This window comes from Colletes gigas, unplaced genomic scaffold (genome assembly GCF_013123115.1).
Source record: "Colletes gigas isolate AHSC1104 unplaced genomic scaffold, ASM1312311v1 Colletes_gigas_Sc00006, whole genome shotgun sequence".
In the NCBI taxonomy this organism is placed as follows: domain Eukaryota; kingdom Metazoa; phylum Arthropoda; class Insecta; order Hymenoptera; family Colletidae; genus Colletes; species Colletes gigas.
In genome coordinates, this window is record NW_025106635.1 from 4,306,662 (window position 1) to 4,330,800 (window position 24,139).

The window sequence follows — 24,139 nt, forward strand, 5'->3', positions numbered from 1 at the left end:
TCAAATATACGGGCGCACGAGTGGTCTGAGCATCCTGGCCTCGAAAACCAGAGCGACCTCGGACCACCGATACAACGGACCCGTCGATAATGATAACGATGATCCCGATGATACGGGAAGATCGACGGCCCCTTGTCCTCTGGCTCGATCCTCGTCCTGACGAACCGGGAACAACGTGTACGTCGTTGCGCTAGCTTTCTACGTACGGAATCACCGTTCTTATTACGTACTTGTACACCGAGAACCCATGCACTGGTTCCTTGGGAACCAGACGAAATTGATCGCGAGAAACGTACGATTTTATTTCATTTAACTTGATTCCCTTGCAAGATCTACAAATTATAGTTCGAGGTAAGGTAAGGTATCTGGAATAATCCTGGAAAGCAGTAGGAGCACCCATCTTCTGGTTTTTGAGAAATAAATTCTTCAAAATGTAAGCAATTGGGTATATACTATTAAATTTTAGTTGTTGAGGATTTGTCTCATTCGTGAAATTTAGAAATTTGAATAATTGGAACACCGAGCATGTACACGAATATTCTTCCAGCTGGCTCAACATGTCACAAAGATGGATCTTCCACTTCAACTCTGAATTTCATTTTATCAACACTTTCACCCCTTCTCTGCATTCCTGTCTTCCTCTACACCAGATTGTTTCACAATTACAGTATTTCTCAAATTTTCTAAATGTTTTCCACCGTTCCTACACTTCACTCGATTATAGTTTGCAAGGGCGAGAATGAAAGCGACGAGATTCGCACCCGTAGCGGCGGAATAATTCATTTAAATTCGGTGATCACAAACGTATCGGAAGGAAAAGGTTCGATTGGATTGTCGGGTCTCGTTCGAACGAAATCAAAGCCAGCCTTTTTATTCGTACCAGCTCCGCGATGCGGGAGCATAATTGGTAATACGATATGTTTGTTGTATCGTTAAAACTGCCAACAGTATAATTATGAATAAAGAGTTTTTCAGTCGCGCTGTTCCTTTGAACGCTCTCGATATCAAGCTCGTCTAATTAAATCATAATTAATACCGTCCCTCTGCGACGTTCTGACCCGATATCGTATCGATTCTGCACATCAAAGCCCGGTTGCTTTTTCATTGTAATTCCCGAGCATTCCAAACCAACCCCGATTTCCGACGACCGTGATCATACCGTGATAACAATTGCGTCGCGCTCGAAATTAATGCATTCTGCAACGTAATTTTTCGACAGACTGCTCCTACGATGCCCGGACAGAGGCGTCGAATTTTACACTTAGGAATTCAACTTCGAATCTTGGAAATCGTTCCTCTATTCTATTTCAATTAAACTGAATATTTCTGTTACTCACTGTAGTTAATATATAAAATTGGAAATATATAAGTTTCGTTTCACATTTTCATACAACCCTTTCCCAAATATTTCCGAGCCATCGATCGCGTGGATGAATCAGTCTAATCAAAAATGCGTAAAGTGGAAACTCGATCTTCGACAGTATCGGATCCCGAATTTAAAACGACGAAGGAAAAGTCGAATCGAGTTTCCGCCTGTGAATCTTCCGCGTACAAATGCCTCATTTTGCCCGTCTGGATGAGCGTATTCTTCGAATCTGCGGCGCAAACCGAAACGACAAAAGATTGACGAGCCACGGGAATACCGTCCGGGCGATCGTTGCTGCCAAAATTCCACGAATTTCGCGTAGCGGCCAATTTAGATACCGAACGGTGCGTCCAGGAGGCGAATCATAGTTTCGGTTGATATACGAGATGTCAATTTAATTGCAGAGAATACTTCGGAACGGCGCACAGGCCCGCGGCGTCGAGGCAGTTTAAATTAGAGAGCTCAAAGACACGGGCGAGGAATCCGAACAACGAAGGAACTTGCTTTAAAAGAACGCCCGGGCTTAGATTACAAATCGAACTATGCGTTTTGTTTGGAGAAGCTCGCGAGAACTTTCCGCGACGTCGGATCGATCGAACCCTGACTTCCCTCGAACTCGCGGGGGTGATTGTAATCGTAGAATAAAGCGACGGAATGCTTCTGATCGAGGATCAATGCTTCCTCCATTAATTCGTTACGTCGACTCGCGCAGAAAATCGTCATTTTGTCTCGAACACGATTATCGATTTGCTTTGGACGGAATAAATGACTAATTAAATTAGGAGATGCTGGAACGTTGCCAACGCGATGCACTTAAGGGTTGAAACGATCGAAGTAAACAGAACACCCCGTACGTAGGGTGAGATAAAGAGGGACTGGTAATCGTTAAAAAGAATTACAATTTCGAGCCGAATCGAATTATCTTGAAATTGATTTCCGGAAATATTATCAAACCATTAGAGAGAAGGGGAGAGGGGGGGGGCGACGCATTAATTTTATACGGTAATAATTACAAGTGGCGGGGATTCGGGGAACGAGGAACGAGTTCTGCAAATTAAAAAGCGGAACAAAACTTCCTCCCTCATTATTGCGGCAAATACTCGAGCGTCCCGATTAATCTCGCTTCGAAATCGCGGAATCGAAAATTGACTGCCGCGCGAAGGCTCCTCGGAGCGAAATCACGCGATACGACGGCGAAGGAGGCGGCGGTAATTAACAGAAGTAAGAAAATTAAAACGGGAATGCAATTAACAAAGGAACACACACGGTCGTTGTAACGCGGCGGCCGGCTGTAAAGTAAACTGGTAAACAAAACCGGTTTAATTGAATGTTCCCTGCAAAAACCCCACGGGGGAAACTTTTCGAAAGTGGAAATTAACGAAGACGACCGTAAATATTTTATTTCGCGATTAAATCGCCCGGAAAGTCGCTTCTGTCTCCGCGCCCTCCGCGCCCGCCCTCCGTCCCCGTCTCGTCTCGCGAACAAGAAATCATAATCTCCATTTGTCTTCGTTCCGTAAATACTTCGGATAGCCGAAGTCCCATCAGAAGTCTCTTCAACTCTACTAATTACGCCGCCTCGCGAGCCAAGTAAACCGAGCTGCGCAAATACTTCGTTACAGGCTAAGTGTACCAGCAGTTGACCATTTCGCAGAACATTGTCGCAAAAACTTATATATCCCTTTTAATTTCCGTTTTTTTTTTTTGTAATGATTGCATCGAGCAATATTAATATTTACTTAATTAAACAAACCGTTCTGTATAATAAATGTTAAATGCCTATTAATCTATTTCGAGCTAATTACGAACTTGACTAAATAGAACTAGGGACCCAAGAAGAATTACACAATGGCGCACGAAAGTTCCTGGACAATTATTATCCCATTCTGTACGGAGTGTATCCCTTGAAAATGAACCAAATGTTTCTGTAACATACTTCTACCATGTAGCTCATTGTACTCCACCTCATTATACTTCAATTCTATGTAATTCAAAATTCATCTTTGTTTTGGCTAGTGAAAGAGACCTGAAAACTTCTGCAGGCTATTCTATGTAATGAATGTTTAATTATCATAGAATCCAACTATATATTACCGATAATATAACTATAAAATTAATATAACCTACAACCTTAATTGTTAACGTTCTCCACAATTTTTATTTTGTAATTTTAGCCGAGAAATTATTTAATCGATTCTGAAATAGACCTTAGAAGTTTTAGCTCTGCGGTGAAATGAAATGTTCATTGGTTCGATAAAATTGCTTGCTTATTGTAAACGCGTTCGTATCGCTGTACGCGATAGGGAGTTGATTATTTAATCCGAAAAAAGGAACCATCCCAATCGGATGAAAGAGAAAGAAAGTCTCCCCGCATCGGGCTGATTTCGTTCCCGGTAACTTTGTACCGGTAATTGCGAGCGGACGTAAATTCCACCTCAACTTTATTTACCGATGCGGCAATTTAATTAGAAAAACAGAAGACTACCGGAAATTATCGGTCTTGGTGGAACTGTTTCAGACAATCTCGGCAAGACTCGCGCAGATTTACAGAAACGAATGGTTTGATGGACGAAACTTGCTTCGACTCAACGCTGGTACTTATTCGCTCCAAAAATAACAAAATCGATTTACTAAAAACTTTAAAAAATATAATGCCATTTAATTAAATCTAGCTAGAGAAATATTACATCCATAAGATTTATGCTCCCAAAATGTTCCTAGAACCACTACCCCTATAATTTTAATTTAACCAAGGAGCGAACGTAGCTTCTTATCGAATAACTGCTATCAGCAATTTATACATATGAATTCCACAATCGGCCTATCTCGGCTGCCAAGTGTTCACGATACGGAAGCACAGACTCGAATGATCCTTCACCTCGAGTAGGCTCGTTCAGAGCCCAAGATCCTGCCCGCAGGAGCGCATCAGCGACTTCTTCTGCGTCCTCTATCCGGTGGAAGTCGTCCCCAGGGGCGTTCGAACTGCGAAAGTCGCGCAAATAAAAGGAAGTTCGGCGTAGGGAGAGCAAGCAGAAAGAAAGAGGGACGACGGGGAGCAGCGGGTGGACGAGGGTGCCCTGTTTCCCATTAGAGTGTCTCCGCAGACATTTAATCACCCAATTAAGAGGATTTTCACGTATGTTAATTAGTCGAAACACACGCAAAACGTCCCGAGTCCCCCGCCCCCCGCCCCCCGCGGCCATCTCTTTGCTCTGCCCCTCCGTTTCCCTCTCGAGCCGCCGGTGGTGCTTGAAACCCGCGGAAACGGGTGTCTCGATTGCACTCGACGGCTAAAAAGAGATCAAAAGGAGCCTCCCGCGTTCGCAAGAAATATCTACGCGCGCTGGTGCGACGGAGAAGGTCTACGTAGACACACGTACCGCCGCCCGCCCACGCACACGCGCCTCCACGGAGATCGGGGAAGTCTGCAGCCAGGAGACGCGTGTTAAACCATCCTCGTTAATCGGATCCTAACCGGGGGAAACGAAAACGCCGCGGTTAGGGTCGGGACGAGCGCGGTTTTTGCAAATGACGCGGAACGACCGAGCATCCCTTATTTTTCCGCGATGGATTTGCTCAGACGATGCGTAGAGGTTGCATTTGATACAGTAATGGCGAATACCTTCTTCGATGGTTCGCAACTTTCGAGCCACCTCGTTGCACCCCTTTGGATTGCGATCTTCCAAAGTCGCTGAAAGTTCGGTAGCTCGGAAGCTCTCTACTTTATCTTTGGACGTAACATCGTCCAAAGAGTTTGGAAACCACTGTTGTACTCTTCTGTTAAATCGACAGAGCAAGAATAAATTTTGTACGCCAAAATTAAAAGGAATGGAGGAGCTGTAACCGGGGAAGAGGGCATGGATTCCGTTTTCTCGCGCGAAATAACACTGATTCTGGATAGGGAGTCTGGGAGGGTGGAAGACTGGAGTGCTCGTAGCATTAGTCGGGACGAGCGTCATCCTCCGTCCTTGGGGCGGTCGTCGAGGATGGTAATGAATTCGGCATACAGAAAAACCGTAGCCAACGCCAATTTGGACGTGGCTGGTCCTCGGTGACGAGATTCTAATGACGGGAGGGTCGTTTAATCGAAACTCACAGGTGTAAGGCCGCCGCGGACCGGGAGGGGCGGACATTGCGGCCAACGGACAGTGTGGCGGTTGAATATTTGATAACGCGGCGTCGTAGGCGAACGGACGAAGATAGATGCATACCCTGTCGTCCGCTACGCCTGCTGGTCTCGATTCCTGCTGACCTGCGTTCCCGCGTTTAGGTGGGAATTCAATTTGACGTTTACCATTTGCTCGGAATTACAGTCGGATTCGTCGGGGACCAGAGGCTGTACCTGTAAGGTATTTAGTAGGTTGCAGATTTTATGCATCTAACACTTTCACGGTCGGTAAGCGTCGAGAGCGACCTGGCCCAAACATGACTAACCGAATTGCAGAACTTCAAAAGGCTTCTTTTCCAATACTTTGAATTTTGTAACCGGTTTCACATCCAACAAAATGTCATAACCGATCAATTAAATCGACCTCTAATTACTTCGAAGTGCAGATTGTAGTACCACGAATAAGACGAACTCCACGGAATTTCGAGTTACTTTTCCGGTGTATGTAATTGAGTTTCGCTGCAGGGCAGTTCGATCGACGACGAAATTAAATCAGACAAGCACACGGAAAATATTTCCCAGCATCCTCGTATTAGATTAGCGTCAAGTGGACTGCAGAAGTTCATGAAATCTGCGGACGAGTTCGGTCCATAGTGGCTATTGTCAGAGCGAATCGTTTGAAAGCTATACGCAATATTGTGCATCCAATTATAAACTCCGAGGCTAACAATTTCGGGAATAAAAGGGTTCGCAATCGAACTGACCGAGCATCGATTTGAAATAAAGTGTGAGAGACGGAGGGATTCGTGGGGTTTTCGTTGAGAGTCACTGTCGCGGACGAAACGACAAGATTTTCCATTGTTTCTTCCGAAGCAGCTGCAAAAAGCGAGGACGGACAGCCACGGGGCCCGCTAACGAAGGAAAATCGAAGAAGAGACGGTGGAAGGAACGACGACGCGGCTATCTATTCAATTATCACCTTGGAACGGCTGCATACGTAGGAACAGGTAATCCCATTTCACGACTTCCGGCCATTCTCGGGCTTTGAGCGACGTGTCCTGTGACGTCAGCACAACACGATCCTCTGTTTTACGGACACCGAGTCGCGTTACGGATTTCAACAACAATCGAAGGACCCTACGCTTCGATTCGAATCGAATTGACTGGCGAAATTATCGCCATCCAGACCACGGTCCATTAACCACAGGGAGACTAACAGGTTGGGGGCGTGGAGGAAGAAGCCACGGAGCACACAAGCCAGCAAGTCCTTAAAACATTCTATTTTTGATCGATATTTAAATCGAGATTCCCTCGTGTTGTGTTTAAATTTTTTGATTCGATGAGGAAGGAGATGCGTTTTATTGTACAAGTGGAAAGCTTCCATCCCCCCTTTGGTCTTCAACGTAGGAGCTCGTAGATCAGTCTTTACAGGGTTAACAAATGTTTTTCGCGAAAGGCAACGTTAGTCGCGTCACATTGGAAAACGATAAATTTCGTAGCGAGAATGTTCTAAAAGCGGAGGTCCTCTCCGGGAATAATTTATCGACGGAATTTTAAAAGGGTTAAGGTAAATAAAACAACCGAATCGCCATCGAAGTCAAGTGGTTGGAAATATCTTTCGCGGCAACACTCGCTCGCCGTGAATTCGTTCCAATTTCCCCTCCGCCCCACCCCCTCCCCCCGTGTCCCACCCCTCTTTTAGCGCTCTTCATCGCTCTCTCTATCCACCGGTTTCGTTCGCTCGCGCGCGAATTGCACATTTCGAAGCAAGTCTCGAAGACAATGACAATTTCAACGGCCATTCATTTTCCGGTAATGAGTTCTTTGGTCGGTCTTTTAACAGTGCCAAATGACTTTAAAATTGTGCCGCCGGTTAATGGGCTTCGCTCGCTCACCGTTCGACTTTTTTCTCTGCCCCCCGCCCCTCCGTGCCCCCCACCCCGTGCCGTTTTTTCTTCATACGCGAAACGTTAAATAATCACAAATTTTCCAAGCTTTCGCTTTTCGAGCTGCCGCGTAATTGGGCTTTTATGCGTTCTTCGTTCGTTCTCCTTTATGTTATCGGGGTGGAAATAATAATAAAAAAAGAAAACCCCGGAGTCTTTGCCTGTTTTCATGAAAGGTTTAAGAGCAACAGCCCGGGTAATAATGAAAACTGGCGGGAGAAGTTAATATTTGCCTGTTGCTGGTTGGCTTTCCATCGAGACGTTATCATGAGCCATAAATACCGTGCAGAGCTGAAATGTTGCTGAAAAAATTGACAACCTGATTGGTTCTGATACGAACTCGTCACTGTAGACCTATTTTTAACACACGTGTTGTCTTTATAGATTGAAAAGCGTGGCAAACAAGGAAAATAACAAAGTGCCGACATTTCTGCTCCGCACAGTACATTGCAAAAGAAAAAGTAGTCATTTTTGTAGATTGCGTCTCCAAAGGATTTGAGTGATATTTTTTCTCATTCGGAAAAACGCACGGTGACAGGCATGAATTATAAACGTGGATGTTCCCATTGTTCCCACTGAAATTTACGCAACATTTCCTGTGTTGTAACCGCAGAATGTGGAGGAGCATTGTCGCGGAGGAGGGCCACGTTCCTCCTTAGTTTCTCGGGTCGTTCGTTTTTTATGGCTGCCCGGGGAATTTTTACGCTGTGCAGAAACCAATTCTCTATGAATTGCATGCCGGGAATAATTTTTAGCCCACAAGAATCTTATAATAGTATCTTAAACTTGGAAACATTTATCGTGCGACGTTCCACGCTCGGTATATCACTTTCCAAGGGTCAGTGTTCCACCAAGTATACTCTGTTATCGATCAGTTAAACGGGTATAATTTTTTTTTCATAAATCCATAATAAAAGCTGGACGAAAGAGTTGTACGAGTTACAAATTTTTTTGTATTCCGATTATTCGAAGGAACGCGTCGACAAGCAATGATACCGTGAAAACGATCGCGAGATAAAACAACGGGAACGGTCGGATAAATTTTCCAACGGCCTAGGCGCAAACAGAATAATCGATTAAAACAGCGAAAGGACCGTCGGCTATTATCCTTGCCGCTTTAACCGGATTGATAATAATCAGAAGTAATATGCGCTTTAATTGGCTAATGGCGTGACGAAAATATAATAACCGCAGTATCGATTAAAACGGTAGACCTCAAATCTCCAGCATACGCCGCATTCACATCAACTAACCGGAGTCGCAGCGGCAGGCGTCCGGAATTTCTGATGGTAATTCAGTCTAAATTCCGGAATCTACTCGTCCATTCAGCGTGGGGACCGTAATGGCGCAAATTTGCCTAATTTTCTACTTATTGCCGAACACTTGTTACTGCATTTGTAATTCGTTGTTCGCCGAAATGAAATTAATAATCCCGCGCATGCGACGCGTGTGACGCGACAACGATTGCTGCACGGACACGTGCTGACCAGCAATACGAAACCATACAGGGTGACTCTAGAACAGTGTTCACCAACCTCTAATGGAGTATATCACGCCTGGAAGCTTGTACGATTTTTCTAAAGACAGAAACGAGAACGCCTGCTGGCACAGAAAGCGTTTGAAATATACTTCAAGTTGAAGTTGGAGAAACTATCAAAGTTGTCGGAATTTATGTTGACACAAATCTCTTGAAATATACTCTTCTGGCGATGCTAATTACAAAAGCGAACATTTCGATGGATCCTCGAGAATCTACCAATTTTAGAATAAACGTCGAGGAAGAAAGGGCCGTTCTAATTTTCCGGCGCGTGTGAATTTTAAGCAGAGAACGGTCCACCGTATTCGAATTGTAAATCTATACTTGCAAATTTATGAGACGTTGGAAACGAACTATTGAGGAAGGCGATACATGTAACGAGCTACCGTAACACACCTACATCGAGACCCTGGTTTTATTCGCGAACGAATGGAAATCTACTTGTGTCGCGAGTTGAGGTATGGCCTCTATCTGTTTTCTATGTGCTCGGCTAATGCCGTCGTAAAATATAAATGACTTGGGAAACAATACCGGTGAAGGTTCGGGCAAAGGTATAACGGAATGGGTGCATTAGTAGCGTAAAGAAAAAAACGAGAATAACATCCATTATCCATTCGCTTATCAATGTAATAAACCCTCGTGTCGAAGTCGTAGGTTGAATGAAACGATGAAAAGAAAAGGTTGCACGCACCTCTGGCATTCACGATCCATTGGTCCCGATAATTATCAAGGATATTCGAACGTCGATATAAATAATCGCGATTATTATCGATGGACCGGTCGAAATATTGCCGTCGTCGACCTTTTTATTACTGGATACATTGAAAGTTGAAGATACGTATCGATAACAATCGCATTTTGGTACCCGAAACCCAGAATATATCATATGCAATAATTATTCCCGTTCTCTTTTATTGTTTAACGCTACAAGCATACTCGAAGAAGTAGCAACCGTTCGCAGTCTCTCTTTTTATTAACCTATTAGGCAGTAACGCACCCAGGGGGCTGCAACGGAGCAATTGCACCCCATCTCCACTATAAATATCCATTTTTTATAACTAACCAGGCAAGATGAGACTCCAGATACGAACACTTTCTAAGGCTAAAACTTTCCAATAGACCTAATAATATTTCGCTTTATCTCATGATACTTCTTCTATTCCTGCTTTTAGCGAGCAAACGAATCCATGGATCCTCAACTTCCTCGGCGAATCCGACACACGATTGGTCGATTTGCGTTTACTCACATCTGGGGCAAGCTTTTCCCGCGGGAAAGGGTACCAGGAGGATATGCTCGAAGCCGGTTGAGGACACGTCGATCTCCATTTCGGGGGAATCGCGAATTTTCGCACCGATAACTGTCGAACGATTCGAATGTAGTGTTGAGAGCTGAAGAAACGCGTCCCAAGGGGTACCGTGAGGTATTGCAAGAAGATAGATCGGATCAGGATTAAGGAAAATGTGGATGGTGATGATTAGTATATCGAATTTTCCACATTTCATCCGTGGCGTTTCAAAAATTCTTTACACGATTTCCTATTTAAAGCCTATCGAGAGAGACTGTTGTCTCAAAGGCAGTGCAAGAGTTCTGACCAATAGGAGGCACATTCCTCTCGGGTCCCATCTCTTCTGGTCCCAGCAGTACCATCGAAGTAAATTTTTCACGCATCGAACGCGAGTTCAGATTCGTACGAACAGGGACCCCGTTCTGGGAAAATAACTCTTTGTTTTGAGACTCTAACGTTTGTCCGTGTGTGTGTTGTACGTGTTGGGCGGCATGTGCGTGCACGCACCCACAAGGTAGATGCGTCGGGACAGATAAGAGGAGATACGGTTCGGTTTAAGGAAGCGGTTAATTACCAGAAGATAGAAGATTGCCGGTGGCACGGTCTTATGCTTCGAGTACAACCAAAAGAACCGATTCTCCACCTTCCCGGTCGCGGAGGATGCCTTCGAGTAATAATCTTTCAGCCATTTCAACCCATTACGCGTCTGCCTATTGACGCACCTTGCGAACGCTTGACAGGTTTACGTGGAAACGGATGTAAACGCACGACAGAGCGTCTCGATCGATCTCAGACAATGGGATCGCACGCGAGAATCGAACTTCGGTAATAAAATGATATCATTAATTCCTAGTAACGTTTCTACCCATGCTTTGAAGTCACAGAAGCTAAAAAGACCATTAAACATCGATTGATATTAATATTTTAGTAATTATTCTCAGCGATACTCGAACGTAGGAATTTATGGGTTACGAAGTTGATCCATCGGAGAAAAGTGACGAGCGTGTGTGCAGAAACACAGGTCGACGTCTGCACGCGGGATTACGCGAAAAGTCCCCGGGTCGCAGCCAGGTGGCGGAGCTTAGTACAATTTCTTCGAATCAAGCGAAAGCCAATTACAAGTTTAATTCGGAACTTTCCACCGGCGATAATTAGCCGGTAAATTAAATTTACTTTCGTTTCAAAACAATCGCGGAAGTTTCGCCCCGGCGGCTCTCCTGTCGCGACGAAACGTCGCCGCCAGGGGACAATCGGGAATTGTATAAAATTAATTATGCGGAACAACGCGGCCGCAATGTCCACTCTTCGTCGGCCGGCCAGGTTTGCCGAGCTGACGATTGTCCATCCGATTACGTTTAATCCAACTGCGTTATTGTCGTTCGCGAGAGATTGTTTCGTCTCTTTCGTCCATCGATATTCCTCTTTCTGCGGTGACAGCCGCGACAATCGAATGAAATAAATATTTTCCTTCGATTTATCGCTCCTGTTATTATATTAGATTCCCAAAAATTATCCCGCGCGTTCGAAAATATTTACTAACCGTTGCGTTTCTCGGCTGATCGGCGTCGAACAACTATACGAAACAAGAACTAATAACTAATCATATTTCTATTTCCAACTGACTACCTAATCCAATTTATTTTATATAAGGAGGAAGTCAAATGATCGTATAAGTGAAAAATATTCTTTCAATCTCACGCTCCGTACCAGGTAGGTTTAGTTACCATTCGCATATTACAACGAAAATAATGGAAAAATTACGAAGATATCGTTTTAGCGCGTAATGAAGATTTAATGTAATGTGTCTCACACGAACCGACATACAATACGAGTCATACATGCCCCCGGACCGCAACGAACGTGTTAATGAACATTATGAATAATAAGGGACCTAAATGAAAACTTTGCGGTATACCAGGCAACAGATTAATTATTCTAGAGAATGATTGACCCGAACAATTTGCGAACGACCATAGAGACCGTTTAGAGATACCTAATAACGCGTGTAATCAAATTTGGATAACTCCAAGGTACGTAGTCACTCGATTTACTTTTACGTTCTGCAAAACCGAAACTACTTTCATCGTCGAAAAATTTATTATCTCGCAGTTACCAGTTCCTGAATATTTCCGTTCTTGGTCGTAACATTTATTCGCGGCCCGTGAATCGAAAACGCTTCTATCGTTCTCCCTCGTCAATTACGCGAACTGACTTAATGAACGTTTCACCGCGAGTGCAAGTACACCGAGGAAATTCACGCGGAATTTCGTCCTTTTAGCGTTAAACGTCCACGTCGAGTGGACGCTTTCGGTCCGAGTGAACGGAACTGTCTATTCGATATCGATGTTTACCGAAGGATTCGGAATGTACCTGGAAATGGAAAGTACATATCGGCTGTTTAATCGGTAGAAGCTGCTTAGTCGTCCTGCCAAATAATACCGGAGATCCAAATTGCGAAAAAGTAACGATCCTTCGACTATTAAAACATCAGGGTAATATAATAATAAAAAGATGCTGGAAACTTAGAACGGTTTTGGAGGTTTCTCCGAATTTACAAAGTGTACCCCTAAGCTCAGCGATTCGATTCCTCTGTCCTATCGAAGGCGTCGATTAATCGAGCTCGGTGCGTTTCCTAAGTCTACCCGTTCCGTCAACCGATTTCCACTGTTTCGTTAAGCTCGTTTCGAAACGCGGCGGTTCCCAACGAAAAGAAAGCGGGTCTCGTTCCTCGAGCGACCCGGTGTTCCGCGTGGATCGATCAATACTAGCGCGATTAATCCCGGAGAGAATCTATTCGCTGGTAATTACCGTTACGGGTACAAACATGCGCTTCCCCGACGGATCGCAGAAGTCGTTCGTGCCAGGACACACACGACGATGGGAACGCGACGCGAAACCGCCATTCGTTTCTCGAGTAATTGTCGATCGACCCCGAATGGGAGTTATTCTAGAAAAACTGAACGACGTCTCTTAATTTCGTTCGATTAAACATCCATTAACCCTTCTAACCCCGTCGGAACGAGGACTGGGAGCAGAAGTGGCGATAGTTTCACGCAAGACATTATAGAGACGATCGTTAAAATAACAATCTCGCGTCGGTTTGTTTGAACAGTCAAATCGCCTTTTGCATTATTTCGTTATTTGATTCCGAAATGAAATAATTTCGTATTCTCCGGGTTGGATTTCGCGTAACTTACGAACGTGGAATTTAATTGCTTATCGAACCTATTAACAACCCATTTCTCCGATTGCATTTTTTCGCGGTTTCAGCGACCCGAACGAGAACAATTCGGGCGAGGCGATAGACGATAATAGAAACGCATTATCCACGGAACATAACTTCGCGCTGGCATATCAATCGATTAGGCTACACGGATATTAAAATCGTGCCTCGTTCCGTCGTCGGGTTTTACGGCCACGGATATCGATAAGCGTTATTAATTATGGCTAACTATCTCTAATCGACATATTGGGTTATCCGCTATCGGTCGCAATAAAGCTACAATTTGATAACGCTAGAACGCCGCGTGATTCGCCGTCAATACTGGTAATTGCGTGGCGTAACATGTACGGCAAGATCGCGTGTTCAAGAGCTGTATATCATGCGTAATTATCTCAAAAATTACAGTTCCGGGAGGCAAGTAACTGTGACGCGTTACAATGAATTTGAGCCGCCGTGTAATCGGTTGAAAATTACAAGAAGTAGGGAAAAAATATATATTATTTACTCGCAGATACGCGATAATGACGGACAGAGCGTTCTTAGAAACTAATTTCAAACAGCTGTTCGTTGCTACCCGTATCACCGAGACAGTTCCATTTCTGCCTAAGATAATAATAATAATATTCCTCGATTATTATTTTCTTTATTATTTATGAATATTGTTTTACTTGTTCGTTTATTTATATCATAGTTCCTCGAAAATTAGGTATTGATTCGTCTATGGTATAATTGAAATACAAAGAAGTAATGGATGGCTGACATGGTCAGGGATATACTACTTACTTTTGATAAGTGTTCTATAAAAAGCTCTACAAAAATGAATAATTTCTTATCAATGAGGAATACCGTAAAACCTAATGGTCGAAACGTACGGATAAACTTGGAATTATATTATCAACTAATTAATAAATAAGGCAGCATTACAGAAAATTATCTCTAATTATAATCACTGGCAGAGCATAACCTATGCGGTACACGTACGTAAACATAAATAATTTTCTACATTTTCCCGGACTGCAGAACGAAGAAAGAAGCATTCCAAACTTGGGGTGGAATGAAAGATAATTTTTAATATAGAATCATTTATTTCGACCACAGAAATTTCCTTCTTTTTTTTAAAGGGTGGTACCAGAAAGTTCGTAAACCACTGCCTTAGATGCAAGTAGATTTTGACTGACTCCGGGCTTTAGAGTACTTAATTCAAAACTTCATCAGCTAGGTAAAGACCTTATCAACAAACTATCTGGCGACGAATGTATGAAACAGGAAACTTTGCCCAACTCTTGAAGCCAGAACGGGTTGCGTCGAAGGTTAGGTTCGCTGAGTCAATTTCACTAAGAGTCCGCGAGTAAAACCCGAACGAAACGCCATTCTTATTTTTCTACCCCAATTCGTTCGATGTTCCAAACTTTCAACGAATCTAATGAATTGGAATTGTGAACAAGAATGATTAAAATATTGCTTTAAATTTTTGAAATTTCTGCGACGATGTGTTATCTAACTAAATTGGTATTATTATTCATTTCCTGAATTCTGGACGATAAAGGGTGCTCGACAGTCGCGAGGACGTTACTTCGGGAAAGTAAGGGGTCGAAGACGGGGAAAATGGCGGCCGAACAGAGGGCGAAAAAGTTTCGCAAAGTGACAACGACGTGTATCGCGTGACCGTGGAACGATGTGCCCGACGAAAGAAGGGACGCGGAATTTGAATGGCGCATAAAAATGAGATGTTTAGATGAAAACAAGGAGATAAGCGAGCACGAGGGAACGGACGGCGGCCATTTAAATTGTAATTTTCAGTACGAGCCTCCGTACGAGGGATTGCGTGTCCGTAATGTATGCGCATCTCAAGACGTGGAACGTTCCACCTTTACACGCCAGCAATACTGCGTAACCTCCCTGTGCTAGTATGTTGCTACGATCGCCTCCACGGAAGAAAGGACGATCAAATCTACCGACCTTTGCTCGATTTTCTCTTCAATTCCACTTATTAATCCCCGCGATAAATCTTAACTGCTACACAAAGGGCCCCCGTTAATAACTGACCGAACTTTGGAAGTGCCTCGGATGCCACGGTCGAATCGAATCTATTGTAACCAACGTCCCATTGTAGCGCAGAATATTTTCCACTCCACGATCTAGCCCACTTAGATATTCATTCCACGAGAAAAACAGAGATTCTTGTATCGAGACACCAATTTTTTTCTGAAATAGAGCTCATGGATACCTACAAAAAAGTGCTAAACAACTTTTCCATACAGCGCCAACCAAATTTATTAAAAATCAAAAACGAATTTTTAAGAAAAATCGACAGGGGGTGCCTAAATTTTTTGACGAAAAAAAAAAATTCAAATCTTTCTGAAAAAATTATTTTCATTTGCAGGGGCCGATTGCAATCATTTTTGGTGAATAGACATACCCTCGAAATCCTACCCACTTTCGAGAAAAAAATTCTTTATCGAAGATATACTGTGTGGCCGGAAATGTTTCTATAACTTTTTAACGAAGCCTTGATTTTCGTCTTATTTTGAGCAATAAAACATATACTCTCATTTACACTTTCTTCTGAGTAGGTTTACTGCACGAAGATATTAACCAAACAAATATCTTCTAGATTATATACGTACATAAGAAGTTGATTTGAATTCTTTTATCTCCTATCTATAATTAATAGTTCCGTTGCGTTTGCAAATATTACCAATTTCGTGGTCGATTTTTAATCGTCGTCGAATTTATCCGCGTTTGATTACCGCGTTCAAACGCGGTGCAAAAACGCGAGCATTATTTATGGACCGGGCCGATAGCGCGGAAGTGTTCTAATTAAAGTCGAAAACGCGAAGTCATCTTACTGATTGATCGCCGAGCAGGACCGGGAGACTACGTGCAATCTTCCAGCCCGAAAGAATTGCGTTCAATTATGTCTCTGTCAGCTCTAGCGCGGTTACTTATCACGATCGTATCGCGTACCGTTATCCAACGTTATTTTCCCTTCTTCCATCGAGCCGTTTTTTACGCCGCACGACGATCGACTCTAAAATGCAACCACGTGCAACAGGAATAAGAATATTTTGTTCGGTACGAATAGCTAAATAATTCCTTCGAACTGGCGTAATCAATAAATTGGTCGATGGCTCCGTAACCGAGGGGTCCGAGGAACCGCAATTCCGAGCGCGACGATCTTGCGTAGGAGCCGCGAGACCGCAAAAGCTCGCGTGAATATTCACGAAATAACTATTAAGGTCTTTAATACCTCGTGGGAGACGCGCGTCGCGACGCCAACGGTCCTCGTCGTCGCATAAAACGGCGACTTTTTATGACGTCAAAACTCGAAACGAACGGAACGCTGTCACCGTCATCACGTTCGGTCGGAAGGTCTGTTCGCATGCAAAATGGAACGACACTAAACTGGCGAACTCGCTGCCGGATGCACGGTGCCCTGAACGTGTGACTTCTTTAAACAAACATACTCTAAAATGAAACGACACCCCCGGGCTCCGCTGCGTCGCTGATCATTCGCGTAAGAGCGAATATCACCTACCCTTACGACGGATGCAAGGTTCTCCATAAAGAGACGCGAACGATTTCCGGAGTCCTCGTCGAACCAGAGATGGGCAAACTTCTTATCCGGATAAAAGTCTCGAATAAACAAACTGTTTACACCCACCGAACGAGAATTCCTATTTGAATTAGGGGATGAAACTTTTTAAATGCTTCGTTTATCAAATTGCAACTCGTAATTGCGGTGGTTTTAAATGACATACGACGCGATAACACATAAAGCACCACGTGGCGCCCTTAACCGACCTCAGGCCTAAATTATTTAATTTCAGGGAATTTAAGATAACTTTGAAACACGTAACCATGGGATATTAAAGAGGTTAAAAGGGAGGAAAATGGCAATTATTAATTCAATTAAGTCAATGAGTTATTAACGGAATAATGAGGTTAGGGTCCCTGATGGATCCCGCGCGATTATCCAAGGGGTTATATCCACATGATTTGAAACCTCGTTGAAATTTATTAAACGACGCGTCCAATCGACCGAGAATATAAGAGCTACCCGGAAAATGAAAGCACACTTCCGGTTGCAGCTGTTACTAGAACAGCCCGTACATTTTTAAGATAAATGTTAAGATAAACTGCGGGGATATTTTAGACCGGGGTGAAACTCGTAAAAAAGACGTGTTATTTTACGGTTTATCCAAAGTGCCGGATGTTGTATGATTTTTCTTTTTTTTTTTTGTTCGTTCGCGGGGGGAAAGGAGCCCGGCGTCAAAATGTATAAAAAGTTTTAAAACCATTGCCTCGGACCATTCAAGAATTCTCGCGACACCAGCATATCGTGAATAAGAAATCGATAGACTTAAAACACGAACGATGTCGGGAAGAACGACGAAATTGGAAAGCGAGGGTCGTGCCGTTAAAAGGGGCAGCGAAACGGTCGATGGATTTCGCGCGACGAAAAGAAAAAGCGGAAACACAACAGATGCTTGGCAATCTTGTGAAAGAGGCGATCTATAACGAGCGTCGGACCGTCCGGTTCCCGAAATGTACCTACTGAATAAAATTCCAATATTTATGAGGCGGCTCATTTCATGCAAAGCGCATCCCCGGAAATTTACATTCCACTTTTTCCCGTATTTTTTGAAATTACTCGATGCGTCGGCGGACCGCGCGCCGCCGCGCTTTCCATTCCGCGTTCACCGATCCGATGATAAAAATTGAAAACATTATTTCTGTTTCGCTTATTATTTGAAATACCATCGATCCCGGTTATTCGGGACGGTGTTTTACATGCCGCAATGCGCTCCGCGCGTTTGGATTTCGTTAAACGTCGCAATTTCCGAATGTAATTTCCCAGCGTTCCGCATTTCGGTATAAAAACCGCCCACGTCTCGTATCCACCAAAAATTAACGAATTGCTAGTTCCGCGGGTGTACAATTTTCCGATACATTCCGTCTGCTTGAGGGGAGGGGAAAGGTTCAAACATCTGTGCGCGATTTTTGCGCGGGTTGCGTCAAATTTTTAATTAGTTCCGATGCAACGGTCGTTTCCCCGTTCCAAGGAAATAAGTATAATATTCGGTGTGTTCTGCTGGGGAGCTTTTGTTCCGGTCATTTTCGCATAGACCACTTTTAGTTTTTCAAAATTGTAATCATTTATATTTGCTTTTTACTCTGAATAATAATACGTTCGTTTTAAGGTAGAAGATAATTCTAAATCGAGACAGTTATGCCACGAGCTCTGAAATTAATATTTAACCATTTGCTATTGCGTGAAATAGAAGGTGTCCACTAGCAATTTCACATGTTGCTAAGTGGCCTTACTTTCTACTTGTCGACACAACGCAAGGAACGAGGTTCCCACGCTGCGTACGCTGCATTTATCGAGGTTCTAGCGTGTTATACTCATCAATGATATCACAGTAACTGACATATCAAACGTCCATGTGTGGTGCGTCCAATTACAAGCTGTCGAGTACAGGACTAACGCGAATAACGCCGTAGAGGGTGGCACGACGACTACGCGTCCTACGATACGATCGGTTTACAAATTCTAATAATCCGTCGGACGATACCGACGATAAATTTCACCCGCTCGTAAAATCGCTACGATCCAGGCGCAGCTCGCGGGCTGAAGATCGTTGGTCCTAAACTATTTAATTCTCGTTTAAGTGTCTCCGCGACGTAACCGAGGACCTTTGAAATTGGCGCGCTGGCGAGCATCGATCGTAATCGGCCAAAGGTGTTTCCGCGGACACTTAATATCCGTAAAAACCCGTTTGAAAATTAAAACTCACGTTGTTTCTAATCACGTTGTTGCAGTTTCGAGCCCTCTGGCCTCGAACGTTCATCGAATTTTCATTGCACCCCAACCATCGGAATATTCGAATATTATAGACCAAATTACTCCGCGCGTCAAGAATGATGTATCATTTCCTAATATTGCCGTTGCATACGATGGTTGAATGTACAGTACCTATAGATTTTATAAAATTAGGGGTCGTTAATAATTTCGTCTTGCCAAAGGGAGTCACGAGCAAAGAAACTTCATCTGGTGCACTCGCTAGTACGATGTATGTGTTTAAGTCTGGAAATTAAGGAAGTTGAGATGTGAAAAGGTAGAATAAGACATGTACTTTTAAATATAAGTTAAGAACAAAACATGTAGTTCACCTATGGCATTGTCCGCTTATTCCTGGCAATTCTATGGTACCTTCCGGTTATTCCTGAAACAGAAAAAAAGTGTATTCGTTAGTTACGATATCGTTTATAAATATCTTATAATCCCCTCCCACCCTTAAAGTAAAAATTCACGGTTCAGGAATTCTGACTCAAGGGTTAACGATTCTATAAAAAATCCTAAAGCTGAACAAAAGAGACCCTCGGATTCGAGGCAGAAATCTGAAGTTGGTCGCAGCCACTCGAGCCCCAACTCGATGGTGAAATCGTCGATCGGTCGAATCCTCGAAACGCGCCAATCCGTGCGTTTCTGCGTCGCCGTATCGACTTCTCCGACCGATCGACGGGCCAATTCGGCGACCAGGAAAAAAGTGCACGGCCGAGAGCGGCCTGGAACCTTCGACGGACAAGATATGGGTACAATAAAGCGACGTATAAAATAATTGGCTGTAAAGTTGCACGGGGGACGAAGGGCGCTGGTGGAGGGAAGCCGTGGGTAGAAGAGGGCTAGGGGGAGGATCGAGCGTAGTTCCTCCCTTTTCGTTCCTTCCGCGGTGCCTGCAGAAAATCCTGCTCGGGGCTCGCGTCATAAATTTCTCCGAATATTTTATTGTGTGACAATTTTTATGGTAATTGTCATTATAAATTTGTTCGGATTATTTATGCCGGCTGCGTATAAAGAGCGCCGGGACAAAAGGTACGGGACGGAGGAGGCGGATGGAAACCCGTGGACGAGAGAGGGAGAAGGAGAGATTTTTATCCCGCGCCGTCAGTCGAAGTTCAGGGATCACCGGGCGTAAATCAGAACGTCGATGAGACCTTCGAGAGCGGGGTTCAAAGGATCTGGTCCTCGGATTGCCCGCTGAGAAATTCATTAAGGGTCCCTCGTTAATGGCGCCCTCGCGGCGGAAAATTTATAAGTTTCTCGGTTCGCGGGGCCGCGTGGACACGTGCCCGTTGCGCTCCGTCATTGTGCCCGGCCAATAACGCGTTCCCGTCAATTTATTGGACGAGATTTGCATCCACGGTCCGCCGTGGGGTCCTCGAGGACAGTAAACGCTTCGGGGTGGAACCAGATGATTCGTGGAACGGCCGAAACGTTCCAAGTACGCATATGTCCGACTCTCCGGTCGAGCCAAAGTTCGTCGATCCATGAAATACCTGTATAATATTCTATGTGAAAAAATAAATGGAAAATGTAGAGTACATTTTTCCAACAGGACTCTTTGTCTTCGAGAAAATTGAATTTAAAAGTTTGACCTGGTCAACGTGTCTGTCTATTGCTCGCTATTTCTACTTAGGCGTACTCAGATCGCGGTACGAGGCTTTCGTATCGGTGCTTATAAATACCAATATAAGTAGAAACAGCCAGTAATGGACAGACGCGTTACAAAGGCTAGAAATAACACTGAACTTGAAACGCTCGAATTTCCGATCAGAATTAGCTGACCTAGAACGTGATGCTTAAGTACCGTGGATCTGATGGCGACCATGACAGCTGGCGGGGTAACGTTCGAAGGCGAAGGCGTCGGAAAAGTGTGTCGCGCCGCGATAATTTACCCGAGACACGGTCCGTCGTGTGGCGGAATTACAGCGTGCGAGATTTGTCGTTACATTATACCGCGGGGCCAATTAATTTCTCAAGCGGGGTGCCATTATACCCCCGACCGGTCTAAATATCTCCGCGATATAATATGCGACGCCCGTTAATTAAAATCCTCCGGTTCTATGCACTCCAACTTCGGCTTATCTTATCGGGAAAACTAACACCGGCGCCGGCTGTCCGCCGGAAGAATAGACAATATAATTATCCCGCACCACCTGACATTAATATCGCGTATACGTGATGCTAATTTATATACGCGAGCGCGATCCCCCGTGGTCGTTACGAAGTCGAAGGCATAAAGTCATTTCGCGAGGCATCGACTCGTTAAAAACGCAAGTAAGAAAGGGCTAAAAAGGAGGGGGTGGGGCAGGAGCGAGAGAGGAGAGGAGAAACACCGTTGGCCCCGAGAGCCTTCTTTAACAACCTCCGAGAGAAGTCCCGCTCCCGGGGCGAGCGAGAGAGGGAGCCAGTGTAAATCAAGCCGGTAGCAAGCTGGTCCTGGACTCCGGTGTAAACGCGAAGGCGGACTAAAGAGTGTAAAGGGGGAGGGCAGGGGCAGCTAAATGATCTCATTAGCACATTCCTGGCCGACCGGCCTCGCCATGTGTCAACCGAACTCGGCCTTACCCCTCCGAAACTCTTCGGGACGACGACTTCACTGTCATGTAAATAATCTGCTGCTTAGGCGCCTTAACGAACGCTCCCAGCTTCACCAACCCCCCCTTAACTTCTGCTCGAAACTTTTCGATGGCAACGCGTTCTGCCTTCAACCCTATCGTTGGAAACAGCGAATGTTCAATCTCTTCGAATTGTTATGTTTCATGAATTGATTAAAGTTACCACCCCAAATTAGGGATCATTCCCAACATAGCGAGAGATGTAAATAACAGTCACAAAATGAAATCCATAGACCGACGTCAATTATAAATAAATGACTAAAAATACGAAGTATTTCGAACGCATCAAATCCATTTTGGAGTATTCGACATCATAAATCTGACCTAAACTCCCATCGAGAGAGTGAAAATTCGTATCGACGAACGCCAACCGGAGTAATCCGTTCTAAGTCGTAGTCGTAACTTACAATTTAGTTATCGAAACGTTACGTAATCGTACGTCATCGGATTCCCGTAAATCTTACACGCAACGGGAACGCAGTGGGGTTGCGAGTGTGTAGCCGTCTGTTAAAAAAATAATATTTCACACGAAACTTCGGTCGAAAGCGAATTTGCGAAAAAAAGGAGACCTGCCGGGGGTACGGGGCGAGCTCTAAATCATGCAACTTTTATCTGAAACATTTTTCCATTCCGCCATTGGCTCCCGATCGAGTGGATATAATACAGGTGGACGGGACGTGCGCGTACAGTTACGGGGTTCGCGACTACATTTTACCGGGAAGGCATAAATTTTAATGTATTTTGCGCGACTATCCTGCAAATGCAAGGCAAACATGAAAAATTACGCGCTTGGCGCTTCTGCGTTTGCGTCTCAATTATTTGAATATCCCTTCTAACTGTAAGTCGGTCACTCCGCGACTGCAGTGCGCGGAAAATACGCGAAAAAATCGATAGCTTCGCTATGGAAACAATTATCCGACCACTGCACTGGGCAAAAATACTAATTATTAAATGATGATGGTAGAAAATATGATTTAGGAAATAAAAAGGTTCGGGTAGGAGGAAATTACGAATATTATCGAGTAACTTGTCTCTGATTCATAATTCCGAAAACTGGCATCGACGATGAGACGTTAAATTGTTTCGTAGATTAGGGGAGGGAAATGCAAAGGGTGCAGGCGAGTACGAATGCACTCTTTACGAAGATCGCGTCGAACAAAGAGGACTCGAAGAATTCAAATTTAACGAAGAAGAATGCATGAAGAATTCAATATCAAAGTTGGATGCACTATGATTCCTGAGTCATGCAATCTTTTCACTACGCAACTCCGACCCCCTGGGGGAGGCCTTGTGAGCGAGAAGTATCGGTATTAGAAAAATCTAAAGATGCAATAAATCCGGGACCAGGCGGGATTCAATATACGATGAATGGATAAAAATGCGCGGGAAATTCGCGACGAAAGAGACAGTGTTACAACGGGATTCGATTATTCTGCAAAATAGCACGCCGTCGAACGAAATAGCGCCGGATTATGAGATGAATTTTTCAAACGGTCGCGTAAAATCACTTGTGAGCAGCGCATTGTACAGCCCTTCACAAAAGTTTACTAGAATTCAATCGTCGTGTGATCGATATTGCGTAAATATTCACCATTTTTTCTGTTAGATCTTCGTTCACCAGATTCGGTTCTAAATGGAAGAATTGCAACCTCTGGCGGTTATCTTGTTAAAAGTTTGGAACGAAATCATCTTCGCGAGGCAAGTGGATAGAAGTAACGTATAGGAAGACCGTAGGATTGACATTCCCCGGAAGAACTGAAATCACTCCGCAGTCCCCGACGGAAAATTGGAACCTGTTGTCTCTGGCGATACAGTATACCGAAGAGTCGTGGCGAAACGTTAGGTGTGGGTCAGGTTAGGTACCCCGAGTAATTGGTCCCGTATTACATTCTTGGTGACCCCCGGAGAATCGACGCTCAGAGGGAAGACAAGGCGTTGCTTTGTACGCTTTTATTGCTGCCGACGAGCGGAGTCAACGACGGCACTGATCTCGTTGCCCGCCGAAACCCGAGGGGGTGAAAAAGAAACCAACGAGAATCGGGTGCAATCCCAGACGGGACGACGGGGCTAGAGAACTTCGATGGGAATCGTTCTTTACAATTTCCACGGAAACGACGATGATCCCCTGTCCACGTTCATACCCCAAAGACATCACTTTAACCCTTTGCAGGGTTCAGCGTTAGCGAAATAAAGCGTGAATTAAATTA

General features: G+C 44.3%; 1 protein-coding gene across 1 annotated transcript in view; it reads right to left on the reverse strand.

Moving 5' to 3' along the window:
* Positions 1–24,139, reverse strand: part of LOC122396021 (LIM/homeobox protein Lhx9) — a 441,838-nt gene that overhangs the window by 281,762 nt on the left and 135,937 nt on the right. The window contains exon 3 of the mRNA XM_043394097.1: positions 19,644–19,696. The gene's annotated coding sequence lies outside the window, so the exon portion shown is untranslated. The remainder of the gene's footprint in view (positions 1–19,643; positions 19,697–24,139) is intronic.